Here is a 27670-nt window from a genome sequence, read left to right on the forward strand (position 1 = left end):
CATACACTTGTATATGAACAGAATCTTCCTTGGTGGCTCAGACGGTAAAGTGTCTGCCTGCAATGTGGCAGACCCAAGTTCAATCCCTGGATTGAGAAGATCACCTGGAGAAGGCAATGGCACCCCACTCCAGTACTCTTGCCTGGAAAATCCCATGGACGGAGGAGCCTGGTAGGCTACAGTCCATGGGGTCGCTAGGAGTTAGACATGACTGAGCGACTTCACTTTCACTTTACATAGTGGCTCAGATGGTAAAAGCATCTGGCTACAATGTGGGAGACCTGGGTTCGATCCCTGGGTCGGGAAGATACCCTGGAGAAGGAAATGGCAACCCACTCCAGTACTCTTGCCTGGAAAATCGCATGGATAGAGGAGCCTGGTGGGCTGCAGTCCATGGGGTCACAAAGAGTCGGACATGACTGAGCAACTTCACTTCACTCACTTCAATGAAACTAGTAACTGTCTCTCTAGTGAGGGGAAATAAGAGAGGTACAAAGGTAATTTTCTTTCCATTAAAGCCTTTTGTATTTTTTGAATTTTATACCATGCATACATATAACCCATTCAAAAACACATTTACCAAACTCTTACACATGTACGTGCAAGTGCACGCGCACACTCTCTCTCTCTCTCTCTCTCTCTCTCTCTCCCCCCGCCCCCACGCCCACCCTCCGCCCTGCCTTGAAGGGCTATGATCTCAAAACAGTATTTGTCTCTCTAACAGGAGTTAGAACTTACCATTAAGAGTAAAATGACAACTTTTTCACAGAACACAGATTAATCTGAATTGCCTTGTTCCCCTCCCTGTCAAAACCTGCTGTACTCTATCTTCCTCCCATCAGCCTGACAGAAGAAATACCTCTGCTCTGTTCCCAGTTATTTACAATTCATAGTTCTCCTCAGTCACAGACACCTGTTCAAACATAAGGACTGGAATCTCTGCTCTCTTCACATATTTCTGTAGAATATTCCACAAATCATCTCATAGGCGTGTATTCCCTCTAAAGATGCTGGGCTCATTTTACTAAACTTAAAGAAGTTGCTCTGTAGAAGGGTAGATAGCAAATAAGGTCTTGTCTGAAGAAAACCAGATATTCTCATACTGGACATGTCCTAAGAGAGGAGATACAAACCCAGAACGTGGAGAGACAGGAGAAAAGATTCCAGACTACTCTCACATCTTAGAACAAGGTTTTGGGAATGAAAGATATGCTTAAGAGGGGGGTGCCTTGGTGGTAAGAGAAGAAGTATTTCTACACTCTGAAAGCAGACATAGGTTTAGCAGAGCAGTATGTCCTGCTGAACATGGTAATACGGATGCCCAGATGAACACGGACAATCACGAAATTATAATACATTATATAGCTCTATTAATTACTCTCCAGAAAGTCTTTCCTGATGCCTACCATTTGGACTAAATATCTTTTATAAATGTTTCCACCAGATAAAGTGTGAATAGGGACTCAATTGATAGTTGAGAGTCAGCTGTGGTTGATAATTCTTATTTAAAGCAAAAGGGAAATGCTGTTCCATTTTTCTGATTTAGATTAGGTACATTATATCCTTATGTGTAGACTATGTAGTTGTATGTTAGGTCTATATAGGTCAGTTAGGAAATTCAACTGACAACTAACAGAAGCAGAAGATATTAAGAAAAGGAGGCACAGAACTATACAAAAAAGATCTTCATGACCAAGATAACCATGATGGTGTGATCACTCACCTAGAGCCAGACATCCTGGAATGTGAAATCAAGTGGGCCTTAGGTAGCATCACTACGAACAAAGCTAGGGGAGGTGATGGAATTTCAGGTGAGCCATTTCAAAACCTAAAATATGATGCTGTGAAAGTGCTACACTCAATATGCCAGCAAATTTGGAAAACTCAGCAGTGGCCACAGGACTGGAAAAGGTCACTTTTCATTCCAATCCCAAAGAAAGGGGATGCCAAAGAAAGTTCAAACTACTGCACAATTGCACTCATCTCACATGCTAGCAAAGTAATGCTCAAAATTCTCCAAGCTAGGCTTCAACAGTACGTGAACTATGAACTTCCAGATGTTCAATTTGGATTTAGAAAAGGCAGAGGAACCAGAGATCAAATTGCCAACATTCACTAGATCATAGAAAAAGCAAGAGAATACCAGAAAAACATCTACTTCTGCTTCACTGACTATGCCAAAGCCTTTGACTGTGTGGATCACAACAAACTGTGGAAAATTCTTAGAGATGGGAATATCAGACCACCTTACCAGCCACCTGAGAAATCTGTATGCAGGTGAAGAAGCAGGTCAAGAACAGTTAGAACCAGATACGGAACAACAGACTGGTTCTAAATTGGGAAAGGAGTATGTCAAGGCTGTATATTGCCACCCTGCTTATTTAACTTATATGCAGAGTACATCATGCAAAATGCCTGGCTGGATGAAGCACAAGCTGGAATCTAGATTGCCGGGAGAAATATTAATAACTTCAGAAACAGAGGTGACACCACCCTGATGGCAGAAGGTAAAGAACTAAAGAGCCTCATGATGAAAGTGTAAGAGTTGATGTAAAGGTCAACATTCAGAAAACTAAGATCATGACATCCGGTCCCATCACTTCATGGCAAATAGATGGGGAAACAGTGCAAACAGTGACAGACTTCATTTTGGGAGGCTCCAAAATCACCCTGGATGGTGACTACAGCCATGAAATTAAAAGACGCTTGTTCCTTGGAAGAAAAGTTATGACCAACCTAGACAGCATATTAAAAAGCAGAGACATTACTTTCGTGACAAAGGTCCATCTGGTTTTCAAAGATATGGTTTTTCCAGTAGTCATGTATAGATGTGAGAGTTGGACTATAAAAAAAGCTGAACGCCAAAGAATTGATGCTTTTGAATTGTGGTGTTAGAGAAAACTCTTGAAAGTCCTTTGGACTGCAAGGAGGCCAAACCAGTTAATCTTAAAGGAAATCAGTCCTGAATATTGAAGGACTGATGCCGAAGCTGAAGCTCCAATACTATGGCCACCTGATGCCAAGAGCTGACTCATATGAAAAGACCCTGATGCTAGGAAAGATTGGAGGCAGGAAGAAAAGGGGAGGAGAGAGATGAGATGGTTGGATGGCATCACTGACTCAATGGACATGAGTTTGAACAATCTCAGGGAGTTGGTGTTGGACAGGGAGGCCTGGCGTGCTGCAGTTCATGGGGTTGCAAAGAGGTGGACACAACTGAGTGACTGAACTGACTAACTGATGTAGTTATATGAGAAGTTCCTTTTTACCAAGTAGGAAGAAGGCAAAGTAATTTATTACTGTAGTTTCTTAGGGTCTCCAGTAAATTCCTACTGTCTGATCTCAACTGTGCTACCAAAGACACTAATGAAAACCTTGTTTGTTTATGCCTGAGATGAACTAACAATCTTTTGATTGCATCGGGGCAACAGCAAGAGTATTCAGTGAGACCACTGCTCTCTCTGGTCAGGGAACAGGCTCAGGGAACTAACACTTCTGAAGAGGGAATTCTTTCACTGTCAATAAAAGATGGCTTTCCATAAGGAAGCCACAAGATTCTCTTACATTTATTTAGTATCCACAACTTCTGAATATGGTGCCAGAGATACGGTTCTGCTCATCTTACCTTACTTTCAGTAGTGGGGACGGGCACTCACTTTTCAAATGCACCTAGAGGCAAGTATTTAGGTAGCAACTCTGCACATACTAAGAATGCACGTAACACTGGCATTTAACGGCAAGGAACAGAAGAGTAACAAGGGTAAGCTGCCAACCCCGTAAATCTAGAATGCCAATTCTTCAGGGGTCAAGCAACAAGCCGAGGACACCAAAGATATGGAATCAGTGGCATGGACCCAAATTAACCACTAGAATAATCTGCTGACGAAAATAAGTATCTCCACATTCAGTTTAATCACCAACATCTGAGACTGTGGGTTATGGCTAACACGTGAAAGTAAGCCCAATAAGTACCTGTACAAAATAGACATTTAGCAAATATGTGAATAACTGAATCCAAAAATAAAAAACAAAATCCAATGAAGAAGCATGAAGAATTCTCAGCTCTTCTTATCAAGAGTGCATTTGGAGAGAAGCAGACAGCACAAGGTAGCTTAAACACTTAATCAAATGCTAACTTAGTAAAAATTAAGGAGCCTTCAGTGTAGGAGGTACACAGATACACAATGTTAATAACACTATCCTATATAGGGGAGTTTATAGGGTTCGTCTGAAAATGTCACACTAATCTCGGAATAAAAAGTGTAACAATAAATAGCTAATCCTCATTGTGCAATTGTAGGACTTTGAACATTTTTTTCCTTTCAAATTCAACATAAATAGATTCAATTTTTACTGAAAATTTGGCATCCTACAGCAGCACTGTCCAATCAAAATACAATCGAAGCCATATATGTAGTCTTCAACTTTCTGGTAGTTGAGAATAGAAAGTAAAGGAGGAGAATGGCAGTGAAATGGCAGAAAAAGTAGCTCAAAGAGCATATCCCACAACATAAATACTAAAACAAAAAAACTGTCAGGCAACTTTGTCAGAACTCTAGAAAATAATCAGAGGTTAACAGTGATGAAGCAAACGGTAAATCAAAAGGCAACTTTAAAACGGTAGGAAGGCTTTGTGGCACTTTTACTTGCCAGTGGCCTAACCCCACTTCCCACCTCTGCCTCAGCAGTGCTCTTAAAGATGTCAGTCTGCATTCTCAGCATGGAATCCTGGTTCCTGGTTCCAAAGAGCACAGCAGACCTTCGTCTGAAAGAATCCTGTCTGGAGCCATGTGAAGGAAGGACATAAGGCACTTGTATTCCTCAAACACATGGTAAGGCAACAAACGACCAGCCTCTGCTGGGGGCGATATCACAGAAGAGGCCAATAATTGTTATACCAAAAGCCTAGGAGAGAAAGCTTGGAGAGGCAGTCTTTTTTTAGGAAATTAAGAAAACCATGTGCACAGGGCAGGACACATGTTCAGAAAAGATGTGCTAAAAACCAGTTTTCATCTAGGCTCAGCACAGCAGGAAGTAATGGGTAAGGCAGAGTTGTAAATAACTTGGCTAACCATTAAAGGAGTGCCATGATACAGAGAGAATCTGCAAAAAATAGCAGAGTTTTCCTTCCCTCCCTGTCTCTCTCTTTTTAAACTCCTGGTGTTTAAGAAAATCTTCATCAAAACACAAAAGAAGCAGAGACTTCAGGAATCATATAGCAAAGAATAAAGACTTAACAATAACAGTTTAGAAAAACAACCAAACAAAATACCCACAGCCTATAGCCACCAATAAAACAAACACTGAAATGGGAAGAATACAAGTTCCAGAGTTGTCACATTATAATATTCAAACTGTTCAATTTTTAACAAAAATTTATGAAGTATGAAAAGAAATAATGAGAGTATGGCCATTCAAAAATGAACTTAACAAAAATTGTCCATGAGGTCGCACAGATATTGGACTTACTACACAAACAACTTAAGTCAACTGTCTTCACTATACTCAAAGAGGCAAAAGAAACCAGGAAAACAACGTAGTAGCAAATATTATTAAAGAAATAGAAATTATAAAAAATAGCCAAAAAGAAATTTTGGAGCTTATAAGTACAGTAACTGAAATGAAAACTTCATTAGAAAGTTTCATAGCAGATCTGTGCAAGCTAAAGAATCAGTGAACTTAAAGATAGGCCAACTGAAATGACCCAGTCTAAGATGCAGAAAGAAAAATGAAAAGAGCCTAAGAAGTCTATGGGATGGTATATGTATACGTAATGGGGAGGCTAGAAGAAAAGAAGAAAAAGGAGAAGTTATGGCTGATTCACATTGTTGTACAGCAGAAACCAACACAACATTGTTAAGTAATTATCTTCCAATTAAAATTTTTAAAAAGAATATCTGAAGTCTCCAAAAAACTTTCCAAATTTGATAAGGACATAAATCTACACATCCAAGAAATTAAACTCATAAATGGATAAAAGAAGAGAGAAACTGGAGTTGCTGAAAGTCAAAGAATCTTGAAAGCTGTGACAGAGAAGCTGCTAATCATATATAAGAGAATCTCAATAAGATGAACAGCTGACTTCTCACTGCAAACAATGGAGGCCAGAGGCAGTGGGATGACATATCCAAGGTGCTGAAAGAAAAACCAATGTCAACCAATCTATATATAGCAAAACTATCCTTCAAAAAGGAAGGGTAAATTAGGGCATTCTCACCCCACTCCAGTACTCTTGCCTGGAAAATCCCATGGACGGAGGAACCTGGTAGGCTGCAGTCCATGGGGTCACTAGGAGTCGGACACGACTGAACAACTTCACTTTCACTTTTCACTTTCATGCACTGGAGAAGAAAATGGCAACCCACTCCAGTGTTCTTGCCTAGAGAATCCCAGGGACAGGGGAGCCTGGTGGGCTGCTGTCTCTGGGGTTGCACAGAGTCGGACACGGCTGAAGTGACTTAGCAGCAGTAGTGACTTAGCAGCATCAGCAGCAGCAGATAACTAAAGGGTTGAGGGAGTTTGCAACTATCCTTAATGAAAAGACACCAGGTAGTAACTCAAAGCCATATGAAAAAATAAAGAACTCTGGTAAGGGTTATTACATAGGTAAACATAAAACCATCATTTTTTGGACTGTAACTTCTCTTTTTGCTTCCAACTATTAATCTATATAAGGGGCCTATTAATGTACAAAGATGTAAATTGTGACAATAACAACATAAAAGGTAGTGGGGATGAACTGGAGCAGAGATGTGACAGGCTATTAAGGCTAAGTTAGTATCAATTTAAACTATACTAACCTGTATACTACCTGTAAACTGTTTATAAGACACTGAATTTACATCCAAAACTACAAATAGGTTAAAAATGGAAATATGAAAACAGATATTCCCTGAAACAGTAACCAAAGGAGCTGAGGTAGCTATATTAATATTATTATGAGACAAAGAAGTCGTCATATAGTGATAAAAAAGTAATTTCATTAGGAAGATGTAACACTTATAAACATATGTGCACCAAACAACTGCGTCCCAAACTATATGAAGAAAACACTGACAAAATTAAAGGGAGAAACAGACCTACAATAATAGTTGGAGACTTTAATGTCTACCATACTTTTAATAATGAACATAACATCATCTAATAAAAAAGACTACTGATACGCTACAAAATGGCATCTCACAAATATTGTAAATGAAAAAAGATCACATATTGTATGATTTCATTCATATGAAATATCCAGAAGAGGCAAATCCACAGACAGAAAACAGACTGATGGGCGCCAGGGGATTAGGGGTGGGGTAAAGGAGAACAACTGCTAAATGGATATGGGTTTGGTATCTGTTTTGTTTTGTTTCTGGCCTTGCAGCTTGCAAGATCTCAGTTTCCCATCCCAACCAGGGACTGAACCTGGGCCCTCGGCAGTGAAGGTGAAGTCTTAACCCCTGGACTGTCAGGGAATTCCCATGAATTTGTTTTTTTTAAGGGTAATGAAAGGGTTGGAACTACACAGAGATGGTGGTTGCACACATGAACGTACTAAATGCCACTAAACTGTACACTTTAAATGGTTAAATTTATGTTGTATGTGAATTTCACCTCCGTTTTAAAAAAGTAAAAGCAGGTGGAATTAATGTTCATGTGTCAGTCGCTCAGTCGTGTCTGCCTCTGACCCCATGAACTGTATCCCACCAGGCTCCTCTGTCCAGGGGTGGATTGCCATTTCCTTATCCAATTAATGTTAACAGTATACTTTAATCCATTATATCCCAACATATCACTAAAACAGGTAATATAAAATAGTCAATGAAGTATTTTACATTTTTTTCCATAACAAGTCTTTGAAATTTGGTGCACATTTTACAAACATATATATAGCACATGTCAATTCTGACTAGTGCTCAATAATCATATGGAGCCAACAGCTACCTAACTGGCCAGAGAATCTTATTAAAAAGATTACAAAAATAAGTTGTCAGGTAAGCATCTATTGAAAGAAGACATTCTTAAAATTAGGAATACTCGCTTTCTATCTTACAACACTTGTGGGTAATCTCTAGTACTTTCTTTTTTACAAATATAAGTAGCCATGAAATAAATAAATTTATGTATAACCCTATCTTCAATCATATTTTCTCCCTGAAACTGTCTTTACAGATTGGTAAAAGGTCATCACTTAACTCTCCTATTGTCTTTTAGAGACTATAAAAGCCCCTTCTGATGAACTCAATGTATTGATTACATATCTTTCACCGGGCACTTATTAACTTTATGACTCCTCTAAGATTATCTTCTATTCCTCCCATTTATCACATCTTAAACTTCCCTGTACCACCAACAGTGCCTTGTATACAGCAAGAACTTAACAGTCAACATTTTCCTGTTTCATCATTACTTTTTCCCCTACTACGCCTAATAAACAATATTTCACATGCAGGTAATGATGATACCAAAAGGACAACTGCAACATCCTCAGTTCAGTTACAACGGAATGAAATCCCATGGGTATACAGTTGTGAATGTGTGGAAACACTCTTAGTTTATAAGCCCCACATTCCAAACAAGAACCAAAATATGTCATTACAGTCCATGGACATAGCTTCCTGAAGTCCTGGCAAGGTAAACAAATATACCACACTCAAGGCAAATCAAAGTTCTGGCTTCCCACCAGGTATATATATTTAGGTCATTCACAATCCTCCCAAGGCAAATGCCATTTACCAATCAGCAATGCTGCCTCGTGAGCTTCCCAGCTGGCACCAGTGGTAAAGAATCCACTTGCCAATGGAGCAGACACAGAGACATGGGTTCAGTCCCTGAGTTGGGAAGACCCCCTGGAGGAGGCAAAGGCAACCTACTCCAGTGTTCTTGCCTGGTGAACTCCATGGACAGAGAAGAGCTGCAAACAACTGAGCACACAGGCACGTACAATACGCGATGTCACCTGCTAACACAGCGGACATTCTATCTCCACCAAAACTCCTAAGGACCAGAGCCTAACCCAGAGTCATTTTCATAGGAGAGAAGATTTGGTTAGGTCTTCATTATGCAAAACAAGAGAAATTGCTAAGTAGATGGGGACACACTTACAGAAGGAAGTGCTTGCTCAATATAATTCACTTGACTGGTATCATTGATCAGAAAACGGATATTACCTAATTATATGTAACTTAAATTATAATAATATTCTGTTTAAGACTAAAGTTTCTTACACATGTATTTTTAATAGTGTAAGTTCTAATGTGAGAACACTGCTGTTTTCAACAAGCAAACTATCTCCCAACAACATCTCAACTGAAATGTCACTGATGTGGCAAAAAAAACTCTAGTAAAACCTTATTTAGAAAGTGGACTGTGACAGAACATTTAGAAATAACCATCTGATATGTATCTGGAGTTGTGGGGACAGAGAGCAGGTGAGAAAGTTTATAAGAAGTGCCAGATAATTTCTGTTGGCAGAGTAGAATTTAAAAGTGGGAAGACAGGACATATGTTCCTCCAAATCAAGCCTTCTGAGGAGAAAGTCTGGCACCTGCCAATTAACGGAAGGTGCAGGGATTCCTCTTGGGGATCAAAACAAAGACATTCTCAATACTATTTCTCCAGTTAGACTAAAATAACTAAGATTCAATTGCCAAACGACTTTTTCTTCCCTTGAGGTGAAGTTTTTTAGCTCCTCAATTTTTCCATATCCAATTACATAGATAGTAAGTGACAGAGCAAGGATTCAAAGGTCTGAGTAGAAATCCTATGCTTTTCATCACTGTTACAACCAAGCAAATGCACGGTTGATATAGCTCACTGATAAAAAATGATATTCACATTTATATGTATTCATTTACTCAAAAATAAATCTTTTAATCTCATTTTTCAGAGTTCCAAAAAGCTGTTGATTCCTATACATTAAGTAATTTCTCTTGCATGTGTACATATGCACGCATGTGCGCACACATACACACACAACTAGCTGCATGTGGACATAATATACAAATGTTAATATGGGAATTTACCAGGATCCCTGCTATTGAGCTGTTTGAAGTATGCTGATAATGTTTCAAACAGGAAGGGTTTTAATTTTAAATAAAACTGACTTCATTGTAAAGTTGGCTCTGGTTAAGCTTCCTTATGTATCTCCACCAACCCAATTAGCTCTAGAAATGCAAAATTTTTATAGGTGCGGCAGAGAATGTCTCTTCTCAGCGTTCAAAAGTCCTAGAATTCAGTCTCACTGTCTCTCATTTGTCTGTCCTAGACCAATCACATCCATGAACCCACTCAAACCTAAAGGCCTAAACATGAAGGGATGATTTCTGCCCCTCCCCCCAATCGAGAGCTCTTAACAGAAGAAGAATTGAGGTATACTTGAGAGTTGACTCATTGGAAAAGACTCTGATGCTGGGAGGGATTGGGGGCAGGAGGAGAAGGGGACGAGAGAGGATGAGATGGCTGGATGGCATCACTGACTCAATGGACGTGAGTCTGAGTGAACTCCGGGAGTTGGTGATGGACAGGATGGCCTGGTGTGCTGTGATTCATGGGGTCGCAAAGAGTCGGACACGACTGAGCGACTGAACTTAACTGAACTGAACTGAACTGACATAATAAAACTGATGACCACTACAATGTTAAAGAAGGTAACATGGGCTGGGATTCAAAATAGGATAAAAAAAATTATTCAAAATGGGTTGCGTGTCATAAAATAGGCCATAAGAGTATGCAATATAACTTCTTGCTTGAGTTGGAAGATTACTGAAAACAAAAATGAATTAGACTAAACAGGAATCCTACTGGTGAAGGCCTTGCATATTCAAAAGGGAGCTATTCTAGGCTTCTGTGCAGGGAGGACATAATTAACTTGGTGTGTGTATGTACATGTTCAGACATGTACAACACTTTGGGACCTCACAGGCTGTGGTCTGCCAGGCTCCTCGCTCCATGGAATTTTCCAGACAGGGATACTGGAGTGGGTTGCCATTTCCTCCTCCAGGGGATCTGCCCGACACAAGGATCAAACCTGCAATTTTTGCCTCTCCTGCATTGCAGGCAGATTCTTTATCACTAGCATCACCTGAGAAGCCAATTAAATGGATATCCAAGAGTAATTATATGGAAAAATCAATCAGGAAACTTGGGAAGATTCAGAAAGCAGAGAAAGACAGCTAGGAAGATGTTATTTGAATCCAAATGCTATTTCAATAATGAAACTTGGGAATACAACAGTGTCTTTACAGATAGAAGTTCAAGGTAGAATCCTCAATTTATTCTTTGAAACAGATCAAATTTCATGAAAATAAGGAGAGGATACAAAAAATACAGGAGTCAAAAATAATCTCCAAGATTGTAAGCTTGTAAAGATTCAGTCCAGTGGTGGTCCAGAGTGTAAAGGATGCAGAAAAGAGTCTGTCATCAATCTAGAATGAGAGTTGTCATCAATTGTAGTGGGAACACTCAAAGGAAATGACTAAAAAGCCATGGAGAACATAAGTAATTCAACAATTCCAAGCATATAATAAATGTTTGATTAAAAAATCAGAAATAAGGAAGAATGACTGGATGTCTTTTACAAGCAAATAAATATATTAAACAAAAAGTATCCAAAAAATGAGTAAGACACAGCCCATTCTCAAAGAAATCACAACTAACTTGAATAAGCATTAAGAGCAATAATTTTTTAATTACCACTAATTCTGGTAATGGAAGCTTCAAAAATGCATTAAAAGCCTGTAAAAAAGAAAAGCAGACCATACTGAGACTAAACTTTGGGAGAAATACTCCTCCTTTTAAGGAAGAAGAAAGGAGTCAAGTGACATGGGTCAGAGTACCAAGATAGGAAAATTTGAGGAATACAGTGTAATGAAAACCAACACAATGGTTTTGTCTTAAAATGCCAAAGAGAAGCCTAATTTACCGGAAATATGATTTGAATGCAAAAGTACTAATGGACTGATACACTAAATGTAGAATACTCATTTCCCTAGGAATAGAGAAATAAAGTAATAATTCAGATTCTGTTAATATCTTTCTGTTAAATCATTTTAAGACTGTTAGAAAGTAATTACTAACTATAAATAAATGTTTGAATTTTCTCTCTTCTCATTTCACAGAAGACCCAAGATTCAGCCTATAAAGACACCTCTAATAGTATCTTAGATCTTAAAGTAAAGGTCCAAAACAAATGAATGAAGATTACTTTAAGTGCTTATAATACTTGTAGTGGTGGGAACTCTGGCCATCTAAAGGGAATATATAACACTCCATTCTAGCAGCTGCCTTGCAGGAATGCAAGTTCAGTATTAGGAAAATGTTTTGAGCTTTCAGAGAAGCTGGAAATCCTGCGTATATCAAGTCCCTTGATTTCTTAAAATACTGGTTCATTTCTATGTGGACTGGTTTCACCTGCAGTTTTCATCTTCTTTCTTAAATAGTGAATCTTTAGTTGAACAGAAATAAAAAGTTTTTATACACTTTAATGACTGTACTTCTTTTTAGCTGAAAAACTACGCAAATAAACACAGCATTTAGGATCTCCAACATATTGCAAGAAATAAGAAACATCCAGTAACCAATTAGTACTTTAAGTCCCTAAACGTCACTTTAATTTATTTTCATTACAGTTTGGTCTTAAACATGAAACACAAAAAGTGCAAAATCCAACAAATTCTTTAATAATGAGCACATGAGTGACCAGGAATTAATGGCCATACCTGCTCCAGACAAAAATTTCACTGGTTCAGTGCTGGAGAAAACTCTTCAGCATCCCTTGGACAGCAAGAAAATCAAACCAGACAATCCTAAACGCAATCAATACCGAAAATACACTGGAAGGACTGATGCTAAAACGAAGCTCCAATACTTTGGCCACCTGATGCAAAGAGCCGACTCAATGGAAAAGACCCTGATGTTAGGAAAGACTTCGGGCAGGAGGAAAAGTGGGCGACAGAGGATGAGATGGTTGGATAACATCACCGAGTCAATGGATGTGAATTTGAGCAAACTCTGGAGATAGTGAAGGACAGGGAAGCCTGGCGTGCTTCATTCAGTCCACGGGGTTGAAGATGTTGGACAGGACTTAGCAACTGTTGTTACATGGTATTTTGCTATAACTTACTTAACTAATTTTAGAAATCTTAAGATATTAAATACCAATTTTAGCAGTTCTTTCAGTTGCTTTTTTTCTGATAATCGTACTTCATCTCTTTTGAAAAAAAATCATTGTATAAACAAAAATTTTCTTCTAAAAAGAATCAAACAAAAAATTCATTATGCTAATGAAGAAGCTAGTCATAGAAGTACCGTGTATTATATGATTCCATTTATATGAAATATCCAGACAGGCAAATCCACAGAGACAAAGTATGAATGGTGGTTGTCTAGAGCTAGGGAGAGGGTTGAGGGCAAACGGTGAGACAGCAGAGAGGGATGGGATTTCCTCTGGTGTGCTGGGAATGTTCTACAATTAAATGCAATGATGACTACATCTCTGCAAATATACCAAAACCCATTGAATTTTACACTCTAAATCAGTGAATTGTATGCTATATGGATGATATCTCCATAAAGTTACTATTTAAAAAAAAAAACCATTGGTTCAGAGGTTCCAAAACTCATGTTCATTCTCTAAGTATTATATGGAGAACTTTTTAAAAAATAGACTCCCGAAGTCTACTGGTCTACTGCCTTGATTCCAAAAGGATGAGGCTTAGGAATGCTTAGGAATTTTAAACTTTTCTGAAGCAGATTTGATGTGTAGCTGTATTGGGGAATATCATTTACTCAGAATATTAATAAACTATAAAACTAATCTTCATTTTGAATAAATTGACTAAAATCTGTCACATAAATTCTATTCAGAATACTTTATTCCCTATCACTTCAGGCAATACAGCCAGGTTACTCTTGTATTCGGCTTTGCTGCTAAGTCGCTTCAGTGGTGTCCAAGTCTGTGCAATCCCATAGATGGCAGCCCACCAGTCTCCCCGCACCCCTCCCCCCCGGGATTCTCCAGGCAAGAACACTGGAGTGGGTTGCCATTTCCTTTTCCAATGCATGAAAGTGAAAAGTGAAAGTGAAGTTGCTCAGTCGTGTCTGACTCTTAGCAACCCCAGGGACTGCAACCTACCAGGCTCCTCCGTCCATGGGATTTTTCCAGGCAAGAGTACTGGAGCGGGGTGGCATTGCCTTCTCTTGTACTCAGCTTTAGATAATTTTAAAAATTAAGTTCCAAAAGAAAGCACTAACTCAAGAATTCAATATACATAACTAAACGACTGATTTAAAATAGCTTGGCAATCTAAAATCTTTTAACAGCTCATTACCATCACTTATAAAAGACATAAAACAGCACTTCTCTGACTACCTCTCCTAGCTCACTCACTATCTCCAACCACAACAGCATTCTTTCCGCTCTTTAAATGGTTTCCCTCTACTCCAGATCCTCTGCACTTTCTCGGAGACTCCCCTGAGATATTCTATTGGTTTCCTCCTTAAGTGTTAGATAACACGAACCCTCCTCAAATTAGACTCACCCAGTCTAAAGGAGATCAGCCCTGGGTGTTCACTGGAAGGACTGATGCTAAAGCTGAAACTCCAATACTTTGGCCACCTCATGCGAAGAGTTGACTCATTGGAAAAGACTCTGATGCTGGGAGGGATTGGGGGCAGGAGGAGAAGGGGACAACAGAGGATGAGACGGCTGGATGGCATCACTGACTCGATGGACATGAGTTTGAGTGAACTCCAGGAGTTGGTGATGGACAGGGAGGCCTGGCGTGCTGCAATTCATGGGGTCGCAAAGAGTCGGACATGATTGAGCGACTGAACTGAACTGAATCTAAACTAGTTCCAACATCCAGCTTCCCTCCACTCTTATGTATTACACTCTATTTCTTTTCTTGGCATTATTTCCCTCATAATGCTTATGACTATCTGAAATTATCTTATTTACTTCTTTAGGTATTTATTGTCTATCTCCTATTAACAGAACTTATGTTCCATGTTCCAACTTATGTTGCCCTGCTTCCCTGGTGACTCAGAGGTTAAAGCGTCTGCCTCCAATGTGGGAGAGCCGGGTTCGATCCCTGGGTCAGGAAGACCCCCTGGAGAAGGAAATGGCAATCCTCTCCAGTAGGTTACAGTCCACGGGGTCGCAAAGAGTCGGACACGACTCAAAGCGACTCCACCTCAGCTTACGTTCCACGTGGGCAGGGGTGCTGTTTTCCTCATTTACTACTGTACTGAGTAGAATGTAATTAGAGATATAGTTAGTGACCAATACGTATGTAATTGTTGAGTAAAGAAACAGAAAAACATACAACCCCATCTTACTTTTAAATATGCCACACTGATAACCCTCTGTGAAGACAATATTTGTTTTATACAATTTTTAGTACTAAGCAAGATTAAAATGTGAAAATTTCATTCTCGAGCTTCCTCTACCTTTCTCCTGAGCCCCTTCCTCCAGAAGCAGTCATTCCCCTGCACCCTTGTGGTCAAGTAATTTTAACTTAGGACAGATAAGCCTAAGAGCCTCCAAAACCAACTCTAACAACACTGAGAGTTGCAAGCAAGTATATTCTTACAATCCAAGCAAAACACAAAAGATATAAATTAAAACTTGTTTCAACTACGTGTCATTCAGGGAAGACTACCGAGGATCTCAGAGTGATTTGTCTTCCCAGGAAATAAGTGCACTCTGGATCTCATAAGAGCTTAAGGATGAATGGAGGTAAATTAGGAAGAAGAGGAAACATGAAGGAAGGGATAGTGCTTTTTCTTATTGAAGACTACTTTCTGTAAAGGACACCACTTTCTTCAAGGAGTTCACCATCTAAAAGAGCACGATAGACAACACAGATAGCAACATAATAGTGTGTACTATAAATAAAAACACATAGAAACATGAGCAGAGTTTTAAATATAAATGTAATAAAGTAGGAAAATACTATTTTACATAGCTTGTAGCCCAAGATTCAAATGCTGAAAAAGAAACTAATCTGGGAATGAAGACATTGTTTCAGAAAGACTTTACTACCTTGAACAGATGCTAAAAAAAATTTCAACATTAACTCTTGAAAATATTCTTGAAAGAATGTATATTGCTACAGAAATCAGTTCAGTTTAGTTAACTCAGTCCTGTCTGACTCTTTGCGACCCCATGGACTGCAGCACGCCAGGCTTCCCTGTTCATCACCAACTCCTGGAGCTTGCCCAAACTCATTTCCATTGAGTCAGTGGTGCCATCCAACTATCTCATCCTCTGTTGTCCCCTTCTCCTCCTGCCTTCAATCTTTCCCAGCATCAGGGTCTTTCCCAGTCTTTCCCAGCATCCAGTGAGTCAGTTCTTCACATCAGGTGGCCAAAGTATTGGGAGTTTCAGCCTCAGCATCAGTCCTTCCAATGAATATTCAGGACTGATTTCCTTTAGGATTGACAGGTTGGATCTCTTTGCAGTCCAAGAGATTCTCAAGAGTCTTCTCCAACACCACAGTTCAAAAACATCAATTCTTTGGCACTCAGCTTTCTTTACAGTTCAACTCTCACATCCATACATGGACTACTGTAAAAACCATAGCTTTGACCAGATGGACCTTTGTCGACAAAGTTAATACAGAAAAATACTTACCTGATATGTAAAGGCTATTAAAAGCTCCATAATTACTACACACCTCTAAGTGAAAAAATCTGAGGCACTTCTTACAGCCAGCTATAGGACATTTCTGAGGAAGTTAAAACATTAATATTATAGTAATATGATTAAAGAGGAGTGAGGGAGGAAAAGAGAAATGAAGTACATATTTAAAAATTATCCTTATTTAAAATTGTGTGATCACTTCTAACACAAATTTTTCATTAGAAAAATAAGGACATTCTGTTTCCAATCCAGCCCACAGGAAGCTTGGAAGCCACCAATCTATGCTAACAACAAGTAAAAAGCTTAACAAGCTGAAAAATCAACACTTCTTGGGATCAGTAATAAAAGTGAGGTCACAGGGCAAACTACTGCCCCCAACCTTGAAGAGGCAGAGATTGTAGAGAATGACAGTTTATCAGATCAGAAGCCTGAGGGCAGAGAGCTCTTTGGGAAACAGTGCTGCTGCAGGGGACGGGGGTGTTGATGAGCTGCTGGAGAAGGAGAGTGAACAATTCTAAGTTTAAAAATTCAGTCCTCAAAATGCACCCCGCACTTTTGTTAGTTTTTCCTCTAACAAGTCCTCACAGAGAATATCAGGGAAAATTCCCTCATATTTCCAGAAGAGGGAATTTTGAAATACACTGGAGCACACTGTTCTTAACAAAGCTTGACTTCAGGAGAAATTATTTAACCAGAGTTTAACCTCCTAAACGGGTTTTCCTGGTGGCCCAGAAGTAAAGAATCCACCTGCCAATGCAGGAGACATAGGTTCAATCCCTGGGTCAGGAGTATCCCCTGGAGAAGGAAATGACAACCCATTCCAGTATTCTTGCCTGGGAAATCCCAGGGACAGAGGAGCCTGGTGGGCTACAGTCCATGGGGTCACAAGAGAGTCAGACACAACTGGTTGACTAAAACAACAATAACCACCTCAAGTTGTATCAGAACCTAACTGACCTAAAGGAAGGTAAACAAATATCCAACAACAGCCCGATTCAGCCATCTTGTCCTCCTTAAGAGGCATGAGGGAGAAACAGCATTTAAGAAGTTCACAATCCAGAGACACAGGATCACAAAAAGCTAGGTTCTGGAGACCAAATGTTCAGCAATGTGATTATAATTAACAATACTGAATTATATACTTGAAGTTTGCTAACTGTACATTTTAAATGTTCTTAACAGAAAAAAGAAAAAAAGTACCTATATGCTGTGATAGATATGTTAATTACACTGACTGCTGTGATTATTTTATAATGTATACAGATGTCAAAACACTAAGATGTAAATCTTAAGTATAAAGAATTCTTGTCAGTTATAATTCAATAAAGCTGGAGCAAAAAAAGACTGAAACTTAATAACAGAACTAGGGGGCTTCCCCTGTGGCTCAGCTGGTAAAGAACCTGCCTGCCAATGAAGGAGATGCAGAAGACATGGGTTCAATCCCTGGGTAGGGAAGGTCCCCTGGAGAAGGAAATGACAACCTGCTCCAGCATTCTTGCCTGGAAAATCCTATGGACAGAGGAGCCTGGCAGGCTACAGTCCATGTGGTCACAAAGAGTCACACACACACACACACAATAACAGAGCTTAAAACACTTCCCTACCCATCCCCTACACACACACACACTTTACCACATTACTAAAGGCCTATTTATAGCTTTTCAGCCAATACACCATGTCTGGTTATCAAGAAAAAATTACAAGGCATATCATAATAAAAGGTAACAATTTACAGAAACAAAGGAACAGAACCAGACTCAGACATGGTAGAGATGTTGGAATTACCAAACTAAAAATTTAAAACAACTGTGATTACTATGCTACAACACCAAGAATAAACTCTAAATGTTAACTATGGACTCTGGATGATAATGATGATTGATGTGTAGGTTCATAAATTGTAATAATGTTCCATTCTAGTGGGGGATGTTGACAACATGACAGTTAGGTACCTGTCTGGGCAGCGAGTGTGTGGCAAATCTGTACCTCCCCCTCAGTTTTGCTGTGAACCTCAAACTTCTCTAAAAAATAAGGTCTATTAAAAAAAAAAAAACAAGAAAGCACAGTGTAGCAGTTGAATATAAAAAATACATAAAAATTAACTGGCTTTTTTCTTTACCAGTGAGTTAAGATTATAAAAAAGAACTAACCCACAACAATAAAACATAAAATTACTAAAATGAAATGTGCAGGATCAATATAAAGAAATCTTTAAAATGTTCATGAAGATCATAAATGACCTGAACAGATAAAAGCACATTTTATGTTTTCTAAAAGCAAAATTCAATATTACAAAGATGACAATTCTGTCTAAATTCTGTTTATCTACTGGAAATTCAGTTTAAAATATCAATGGACTTTTTTGAGGAAGAAGAAGGTAACTTAAAAATAAAAGTGTCTTTAGTATATTTAGAAGCCAAGAACATTTGAGTGATCTTTCAAAAACCTAAGGGACTTCCCTAGCAGTCCAGTGGTTAAGACTCCACACTTCTAAGGCAAGGGGTGCAGGTCTGATCCCTGGTTGGAGAACTAAGATCTCATACACAACGTGCAGTGTGGTCAAAAAAATAAAAAAAAAACACACATATAACTCTTGCTGAAAACTCTGCAAGAGCTATATATTCCACTCATACTTCACTTATATTTGGTAAGAGGCCAAATCCTGAAGACCCAGTTTTAGAGAAATAATAAGATAAAATGTGCATAATATACCTTTAAAAAATTCTAGAAAAATTCACAACATGCTGGATGTCATCATGGCTATTCTTTAGTAGCAGAGTCAGAGGTTACCTTTATTCTCGTCTTTTATAATCAAAAACAATCAAAGTACCAAAATGAAGCAAAGCAATCCAAGGTCTAACAACATTTAACAGCAAAATCTATGTGGCTTTTACTATATACCCAATCTATTTGGAGTAAAATTATTATTTTTAATTCCAACAATAACCCTGCAAAATGGTGGTAATCCTATATAACAGATAAGGAAACTAAAGTTTCAAGAGGTTAAGTAAGCATAAATGACATACTTATAAGTGACTGAACAAGAATTTAAAATTTATGTTGTTGTAGTTCTCTGCAATTTAAAAAGCTGTGAAAGTAAAGAAAAAAGTCGCTCTTTATCCCCAGCTTCATTTATGTAAAAGTAAGAACAGTATTTGGAATATTCTTTATCAATTATAGTTTTCATTTTTCTATAATTTTATCAATCTAAATGTAGGTGTATAGCAGTTACTTTAAAAATGATTTTAAAAAATGATTACATGATCTTGACTCCCCCTTCTGCAAAGAAACGTTTCAAATCTGTCATTGTAATTTCACAAAGTAAACATGTCCTCCTTGACAACACAACACATTTATACAAAGCCTAATACCACTTTGTGCCCTGCCCCCCAAAATGTTCAGCAAAATGTTCATATCTCATGGAAACACACTAAAATTATGAGCAATACTATATTTAAATTAGCATCGTGGTTCTCATACAGAGTGTTTTAACAACTAAAACAGCGTGCTATTAAGGCTCTTATAAACTACAAGTCATGGTCCTCAGGTGAAATTAAAAACAGGTAATGTTGAAATGAAAACAGACATCACCAAACGAATTTTAATCATCATCAGACAAATTATAATGTACAAGCTTTTACTTTAAAAGCTGTAATAAGTAAAAGATTACAGTTAAGGTGTAAAGAATACATTTCTCATTGAGTTTAGGAAACGGGCATCAGTTCAGTTCAGTTCAGTTCAGTCATTCAGTTCAGTTGCTCAGTCATGTCTGATTCTTTGCGACCCCATGGACTGCAGCACACCAGACTTCCCTGTCTATCTATCACCAACTCCTGGAGCTTGCTCAAACTCATGTCCATCAAGTCGGTGATGTCATCCAACCATCTCATCCTCTGTCGTCCTCTTCGTCTCCTGCCTCTAATCTTTCCCAACATTAGGGTCTTTTCCAATAAGTCAGTTCTTCACATCAGGTAGCCAAAGTATTGGAGTTTCAGCTTCAGCATCAGTCTTTCCAATGAATATTCAGGGCTGATTTCCTTTAGGACTGACTGGCTTGATCTGCTTGCAGTCCAAGGGACTCTCAAGAGTCTTCTTCAGGACAGTAATTTGAAAGTATCAGTTCTTAGGTGCTTGGCCTTCTTTATCACTCAACTCTCACATCCAACAGAACATAAATACTAGAAAAACCATAGCTTTGACTGTATGGACCTTCGTTGGCAAAGTGAAGTCTCTGCTTTTTAATACACTAAGTTAGCGATTAATTCTGGATAAGAATATAGATGATCATTATCTTCTTTGCATCTGTTTTTCACTTTTCTAAAAATTAATAAAGAACTTACCCTAAAGCTAAAAATAAACTATTTCATGCCAACATTCTGCTGCCCAGCAAGAGGAACTAAACCACGCTTTCAGAGATGCTCTTTTATTTATCTGCTGTTCCTATTAAACCCCTCTAAAGAGGCAAATCATGTATTATCTTCCAACTTAATTGGCTATATTTTAGGAATTACTTTTTGATACCAGTAGGTATCAAGGACTCCAAAAATAAAGAAGAGAATGATATCCCACATAAATTATTTCCCTTAACAGAGACTAGGGGAAAAATCTGTAGTGGAAAGAACATTGAATTAACAGCCATAAAGTCAAAGTTTCCAATGAGAGTGATACAATGCAACTTTAACAGTTTGGGCAAGTTACTTTATCATTATGGCCTTAGTACCCTTTTTCAAAAAAATCAGAGATAAAGATGCTATTTAATCAAATCCCTTTCTCATTCCCAATTTCTTTGATTCTATGAATTATCCAATAGTCACAAAATGATCCCAAGTAGTCCATCATAATACCTGTCAATTATTGGTGTTTATTCTACTGTTGAATTTTTGATGTTTCTTTGCAATGTATCAGTTACTTCTACTATTACCCCTACTATTATTAACAGGCAGCTACCACTTCAGCACCTGCTATTTGCACAGTTCAATGCTTTCCATGAGTTAATATTTAATCCTCAAGATAACCCTCCAAAGCAGATAGAATTATTACCCTCATTTTACACACATGATTTAAAAAAACTCCAAGATCACGAAACTGATAAGTGACAGAACTGGGCCTCCAACCATGGCAGAATGAGCTCAAAAGCCCATATGTAGGTAAACAGAATAAACTTTTTCATCACACCCTCAACAAGAGAACTAAGGGACACTCTGAAAGTGTGAAGACAAATATAACACAAACAGTGCTTCACACAATAGGCAGCATTAAACTTGGATTTAAAACCACTTTATGATATTTATTACATTTTATGATCTTAGGCAAGTCACTTCTCTTTGCTCACGTGGAATATGGGGAAAATAGTATCAACTCAAGAAGTTAATGCAAAAATTAGAAGCAACAATAAAGTGTTTATTTAAGTGTGCTCAGCCAACAGATATTGTTTAAATGGTCGCATAATATTACTAAAATTATTAAGTGGCAGTACATTAAAAAGAGGCACATATAAATATATATTAACCTACATACTATATATTTATTTAGCATGATTTATATATAATATATAAATCTCTAAGCCATTTAGATTCTTGGACGATGAATCAGTTCACAACAGCCCCAACCCCTAATCTACCTCAACCCCTCAGCTATTTATTGAAGGGAAAAAAATACCACTGTAAAATAAACAAACAAAATTCTCAGCATGATGTCCTCCCAAAACATATAAGCACATACTCAAATACTACCAATGTCCACCATACTGCCTTAACCACAGTAAGCATATAATAAAATATTTTTTCAAACTGTAAAGACTATTTTCTGTTTTGAAATATTATACTATTTAATAATTTCCTTGAATTTTAAGAACTAGAGTGTGCCTATCTGTGCCAGAAAAGACAAATAGTAGAATTAATGGAAATGAGAAATGTAAGGAAGGAACTGCAGAGATACAGGGGAACAAGTGGAAAGAATCTGGACTCTGGACTGAAAAGGCCTGAGCTTATGTCCCAACTCAATTCCTTTTATCTGACTTTTAACCTTCAGCTTAGCTCTCTTCATCTGTAAAATGGGGTCTGCTCCACCAGCCTCACCCCAATGCCAATAAGCACATCTGTCACGTCCAACTCTTTGCAACTCCACGGACTGTAGCCCACCAGGCTCCTTGTTCCATGGAATTTTCCAAGCAAGAATACTGGAGTAGGTTGCTATTTCGTACTCCAGGGGATCTTTCCTGGCCCAGGGATCAAACCTGCATCTCTTGCATCTGCTGCACTGGCAGGTGGATTCTTTACCACTGTACCATGTGGCAAGCCCATAAGCACACCTACTACTCGGAACAGTTTTTCAGTATAAGTCTCCAATAAAAGAAATTAGAGTTCCTTGGATAAATGCAATGACTCTAAAGCTGTGGCAGGGAAAATATCAAATGAACGTAGAACACATTGTGAAGACAAAATGTAAGTGCTCATTTGCAGTCAGTTAAGCTGACTGTGCTCTTTTCCCCGAGGGGGCCTGGTGTACCATGGCTGCAAACAGCCTCTTCGCAGGGTATGCATCATGGTGCCTATATGGGTTGCTCTAAGGGACCCTGGAGACAGCCCTTTCCAGTGGACACTCATGACTGGTATAGTGTCCCCAACCTAGGCCCCAGACAGGTATGCACAATGCCTTTGGAAAGCCTCGGGGGACACTCGCAAGGATCCACACTGGTTAAGTCATAATGTCCATCTGTGCCAAGCTACAGAACAAGAAGCAACTGACGGAAGCCCTGACTGAGAACCTGGCAGACATCACGTTAACCAAATGATCGAAGTTCCTATCATTAATACAGGATGTATCACCATCATAGACCTCCTGAAGCACGAACACACCTTCACTCTATAGTACTGCCGCCCAAAACTTTTAACTTCAATTTAATCAAGACTGAGCATCAGATAAATGCAAACTGAAGAACACTCTACAAAATACTTGATTAGTATTCTTCAAAATAGTTTCAAAATTATGAAAGAAAGACTGAAGAACTATTCCAGATTACAGGAAACCAAGAGACGTGAATACTTGCTACAACACGCAACGCTGGATTGGATCCTGAACTAGAAAAAAGGACACCAGCAGGACAACTGATAAAACTTGAAATAAGGTCTGTAGATAATATTATTACCAATATTAATTTCCTGTTTGGCTATTTAAGATACTAACATTTTAGAAAGCCAGTCGAAGAATAGATGAATATTCTTGGTACACTTTTTCTTATCGTTTTGTTAGGTCTAAAATTATTTCAAAGTAAGACTGTATACACACATGAAATTTCTGAGGAAACACAGCAATATGAGAACTACTTTTTGCTTGCTTTACCAGTATCTGCCACAAACTTTCGAAAGCTCTTTAGCATACAATAGAGAAAAATTCTCAAGATTATGTAGGCTGATGAGAGACAATGACAAAACAGCATGTGTATGTAAACCCTTCAGTGCTTCTACCTTGACCTCTCTGCCCATAAAATCTATAGTTTTTAATATAATAATTAAGAAGAAACAGAAAATTTACAGTAGGTTCATTAAGTTCATGGCAAGTCACTTGAGGAGTTTGGAACCTCAACAATGTACTTCATCTAAAATGCCTCCTTTGTCTTCCTATCAAATTTAGGCTGCTTGCACCATTTATCTATCTTTGATAATACAGCTAATGTTCTTACACTAAAACCTGACCCAGGTGGACTAAAATATTACAAATGACTCATTTCAAAGCTCTTGCTAGGCAAAGAAATGATTTTTTAAAAAAGAAAAGATTAAAGTCTTTTTAAGTAAACATTAATATATATAATTTTATTTATATATACTAGATTTATATATATCAGATATATATATACAGTTCAGTTCAGTTGCTCAGTCGTGTCCGACTCTTTGCGACTCCATGAATCACAGCACGCCAGGCCTCCCTGTCCATCACCAACTCCCAGAGTTCACTCAGATTCACGTCCATTGAGTCAGTGATGCCATCCAGCCATCTCATCCTCTGTCGTCCCCTTCTCCTCCTGCCCCCCATCCCTCCCAGCATCAGAGTCTTTTCCAACGAGTCAACTCTTCGCATGAGGTGGCCAAAGTACTGGAGCTGCAGCTTTAGCATCATTCCCTCCAAAGAACACCCAGGGCTGATCTCCTTCAGAATGGACTGGTTGGATCTCCTTGCAGTCCAAGGGACTCTCAAGAGTCTTCTCCAACACCACAGTTCAAAAGCATCAATTCTTTGGCGCTCAGCTTTCTTCACAGTCCCACTCTCACATCCATACATGACTACTGGAAAAACCATAGCCTTGACTAGATGGACCTTAGTCAGCAAAGTAACGTCTCTGCTTTTGAATATGCTATCTAGGTTGGTCATAACTTTCCTTTCAAGGAGTAAGCGTCTTTTAATTTCATGGCTGCAGTCACCATCTGCAGTGATTTTGGAGCCCAATTTATATATATGAAAGATTTCACATCTTTTAAGTAAACATCAATAAATGTAACTATTTATAATACATAGTCTAAATAAAAAGGCTAAGTTCACAATAATCATCTACTCTCAGCTCTAAGTTGTTAAGACACTAAATCTTTTACCTTCGTTATAAAGATTTATTTTTATTTTTTTGGCTACTCCAGGTCTTAGTTGCCCCATGTAGGATTTCTACCTTCACTGTGGCATGCGAGATCTTTTTAAATTGCAGCGTGCTATATCTTTAGTTCCAGCCTGTTAACTTAGTTTCAGCATCTGGGATCTAGTTCCCTCACCAGGAATTGAACTCAGGGCTCTTGTGTTGGAGGCTTGGAGTCTTAGCCACTGGACCACCAGGGATGTCCTTAAATCTTTTACCTTTCTTACACAGTAAAGAATCTGCCTGCAATTCCAGAGACCTGAGTTTGATCCCCGGGTTAAGAAGATCCCCTGGAGAAGGGTATGGCTACCCACTCCAGTATTCTTGCCTGGAGAAATTCACAGCTTCTCTGCTGGCTCAGATGGTAAAGCATCGGCCTGCAATGCAGGAGACCTGGGTTCAATCCCTGGGTGGGGAACATCTCCTGGAGAAGGGATTGGCAACCCACTCCAGTATTCTTGCCTGGAGAATCCCATGGACAGAGGAGACTGGCAGGCTACAGTCTGCTGGGTCACAAAGAGTCAGACACAACTGAGCGACTAACACGTCCACATTCAGACACAATCCTGCTGCTGCTGCTGCTGCTAAGTCGCTTCAGTTGTGTCCAACTCTGTGCGACCCCATAGACGGGAGCCCATCAGGCTCCCCTGTCCCTGGGATTCTCCAGGCAAGAACACTGGAGTGGGTTGCCATTTCCTTCTCCAATGCATGAAAGTGAAAAGTGAAAGTGAAGTCACTCAGTCATGTCCGACTCTTAGCGACCCCATGGACTGCAACCCACCAGGCTCCTCTGTCCATGGAATTTTCCAGGCAAGAGAACTGGAGTGGGGTGCAATTGCTTTCTCCGAGACACAATCCTATCCTACCATAAAAACTTCAAAGTGGATTGAAAGGCAAGACTGTAGCTACTTTAATCACCGGATTACTGAACTACACACAAAGTTTTATACAAAACATGTCAACATGTCTTTCCAAAATGAAGTAATTTTTACTTTCAATGTTTTTCCTCACTCTTCTGGAACTATCTTTTCCAATAGCAAGGAATCAAGTCCTTCATTACCAAAGAACCAATCATGTATTTCCAGTGTCAGACTGAGAACTCTGTGAAGGCAAAGACTCAGATTTTACTCATCTGTATCCCCAAAGCTTATTGGCTTAACACCAGAAAACTAAAAAAAATTTAGTTCCAATCCTTTCTCTGGCATATAACAAATGCTCAATTAATGTTTGTTTTATCTATTTCACTCAGAATCAATATTAATGACTGTGCCAAAGCTAAGAGCAATGTAAAAACCAGAAAAAGGTCTAAATTTGACTAGTAAGAAATGCTGCAACATCCTGATCTCTATCTGTTTGGCTGTTTCTATCAGCCTACCACTTCACCACACATGTATGACTGATCCTTATAGGGCTCACTGCACTGAAACATTTAACTACTACTAAATGTGCAGCACACACATAATGGATTTGAATTAACAGACTTTTCTTTATTGAAACAGTTCTAAGTACTATTTTTATAGCACCTAAACACTTCAAGATCTGAGGTTGAGATAATATCCTACTTTGGCAAGATATATGGATAATTAAGTATATATAACTATATATATATACCTAGAACTTTGTCATTCAATAGTAACCAAATAAACTGTCAAATAAACTGTCATCTATCACTAGAATCAGAATTTTAAAATATTTTCTCTTAACTCAGTACCTAAAGGGTAAAACAAAACATTTACCGACCAACTGGCAGCAGATTACAAAGACAACTGGCTTAAAAAAACAAAACAAACAAAAAAACCCCTCAAGAACAATACCTACAAACACTAAAGGAAAAAATTTCATTCAGCTCAACAGATGTATACACAAAAGCCTATGCTGCAATCAGTATACATTCACGTCCATGCCAGAATTTTGTTAGCTACTTAATAGCTTACTGATGTACAGATAGTCGTTCAGTCGTGTCTGACTCTTTGCAACTCTTTGACTATAGGCCCCCAGGCTCCTCTGTCCATGGAATTCTCCAGGCAAGAATACTGGAGTAGGTAGCCATGCCCTTCTCCAGAAGATCTTCCCAACCCAGGTCTCCTACACTGAAGGCAGATTCTTTGTTGTCTGAGCCACCAGGGAAGCTGACAATATTCTATTAAAAATAAAGAATTAACTTTAAATCAAATTTTACAATGAATAAAGCATACTAAACTGTTTCACATCTTAATATTTAAGAAAGAGAAAATGTGAAAATTTTCTATATAGGAGATTATGTCAAGTTACAAACTACTAGAGCCCAAAATGCTAGGTACTCATTACTCATTCTACAAATGAGAAAACTTTGGTTGTTTAAGAAATTGCTTTTTAAAGGAAAACTACACAATGGACAATGCTAACACAAAATAATATAAGGAAACAATAACCAAAACTCA

The 27670-nt window shown here is 38.5% G+C and overlaps 1 protein-coding gene and 1 non-coding gene across 2 annotated transcripts in view; one reads left to right on the top strand and one right to left on the bottom strand.

The window, feature by feature from the left end:
• The window catches only part of SPRED1 (sprouty related EVH1 domain containing 1), a 118772-nt gene that overhangs the window by 74177 nt on the left and 16925 nt on the right, over nt 1-27670 (bottom strand). The window lies entirely within an intron of this gene.
• Nucleotides 23086-23216, top strand: LOC138074736 (small nucleolar RNA SNORA70). Its single transcript, XR_011144548.1, has one exon. It is a non-coding gene; the product is annotated as a small nucleolar RNA SNORA70 (small nucleolar RNA).

Source organism: Capricornis sumatraensis, chromosome 2, assembly GCF_032405125.1.
Source record: "Capricornis sumatraensis isolate serow.1 chromosome 2, serow.2, whole genome shotgun sequence".
In the NCBI taxonomy this organism is placed as follows: Eukaryota; Metazoa; Chordata; class Mammalia; order Artiodactyla; family Bovidae; genus Capricornis; species Capricornis sumatraensis.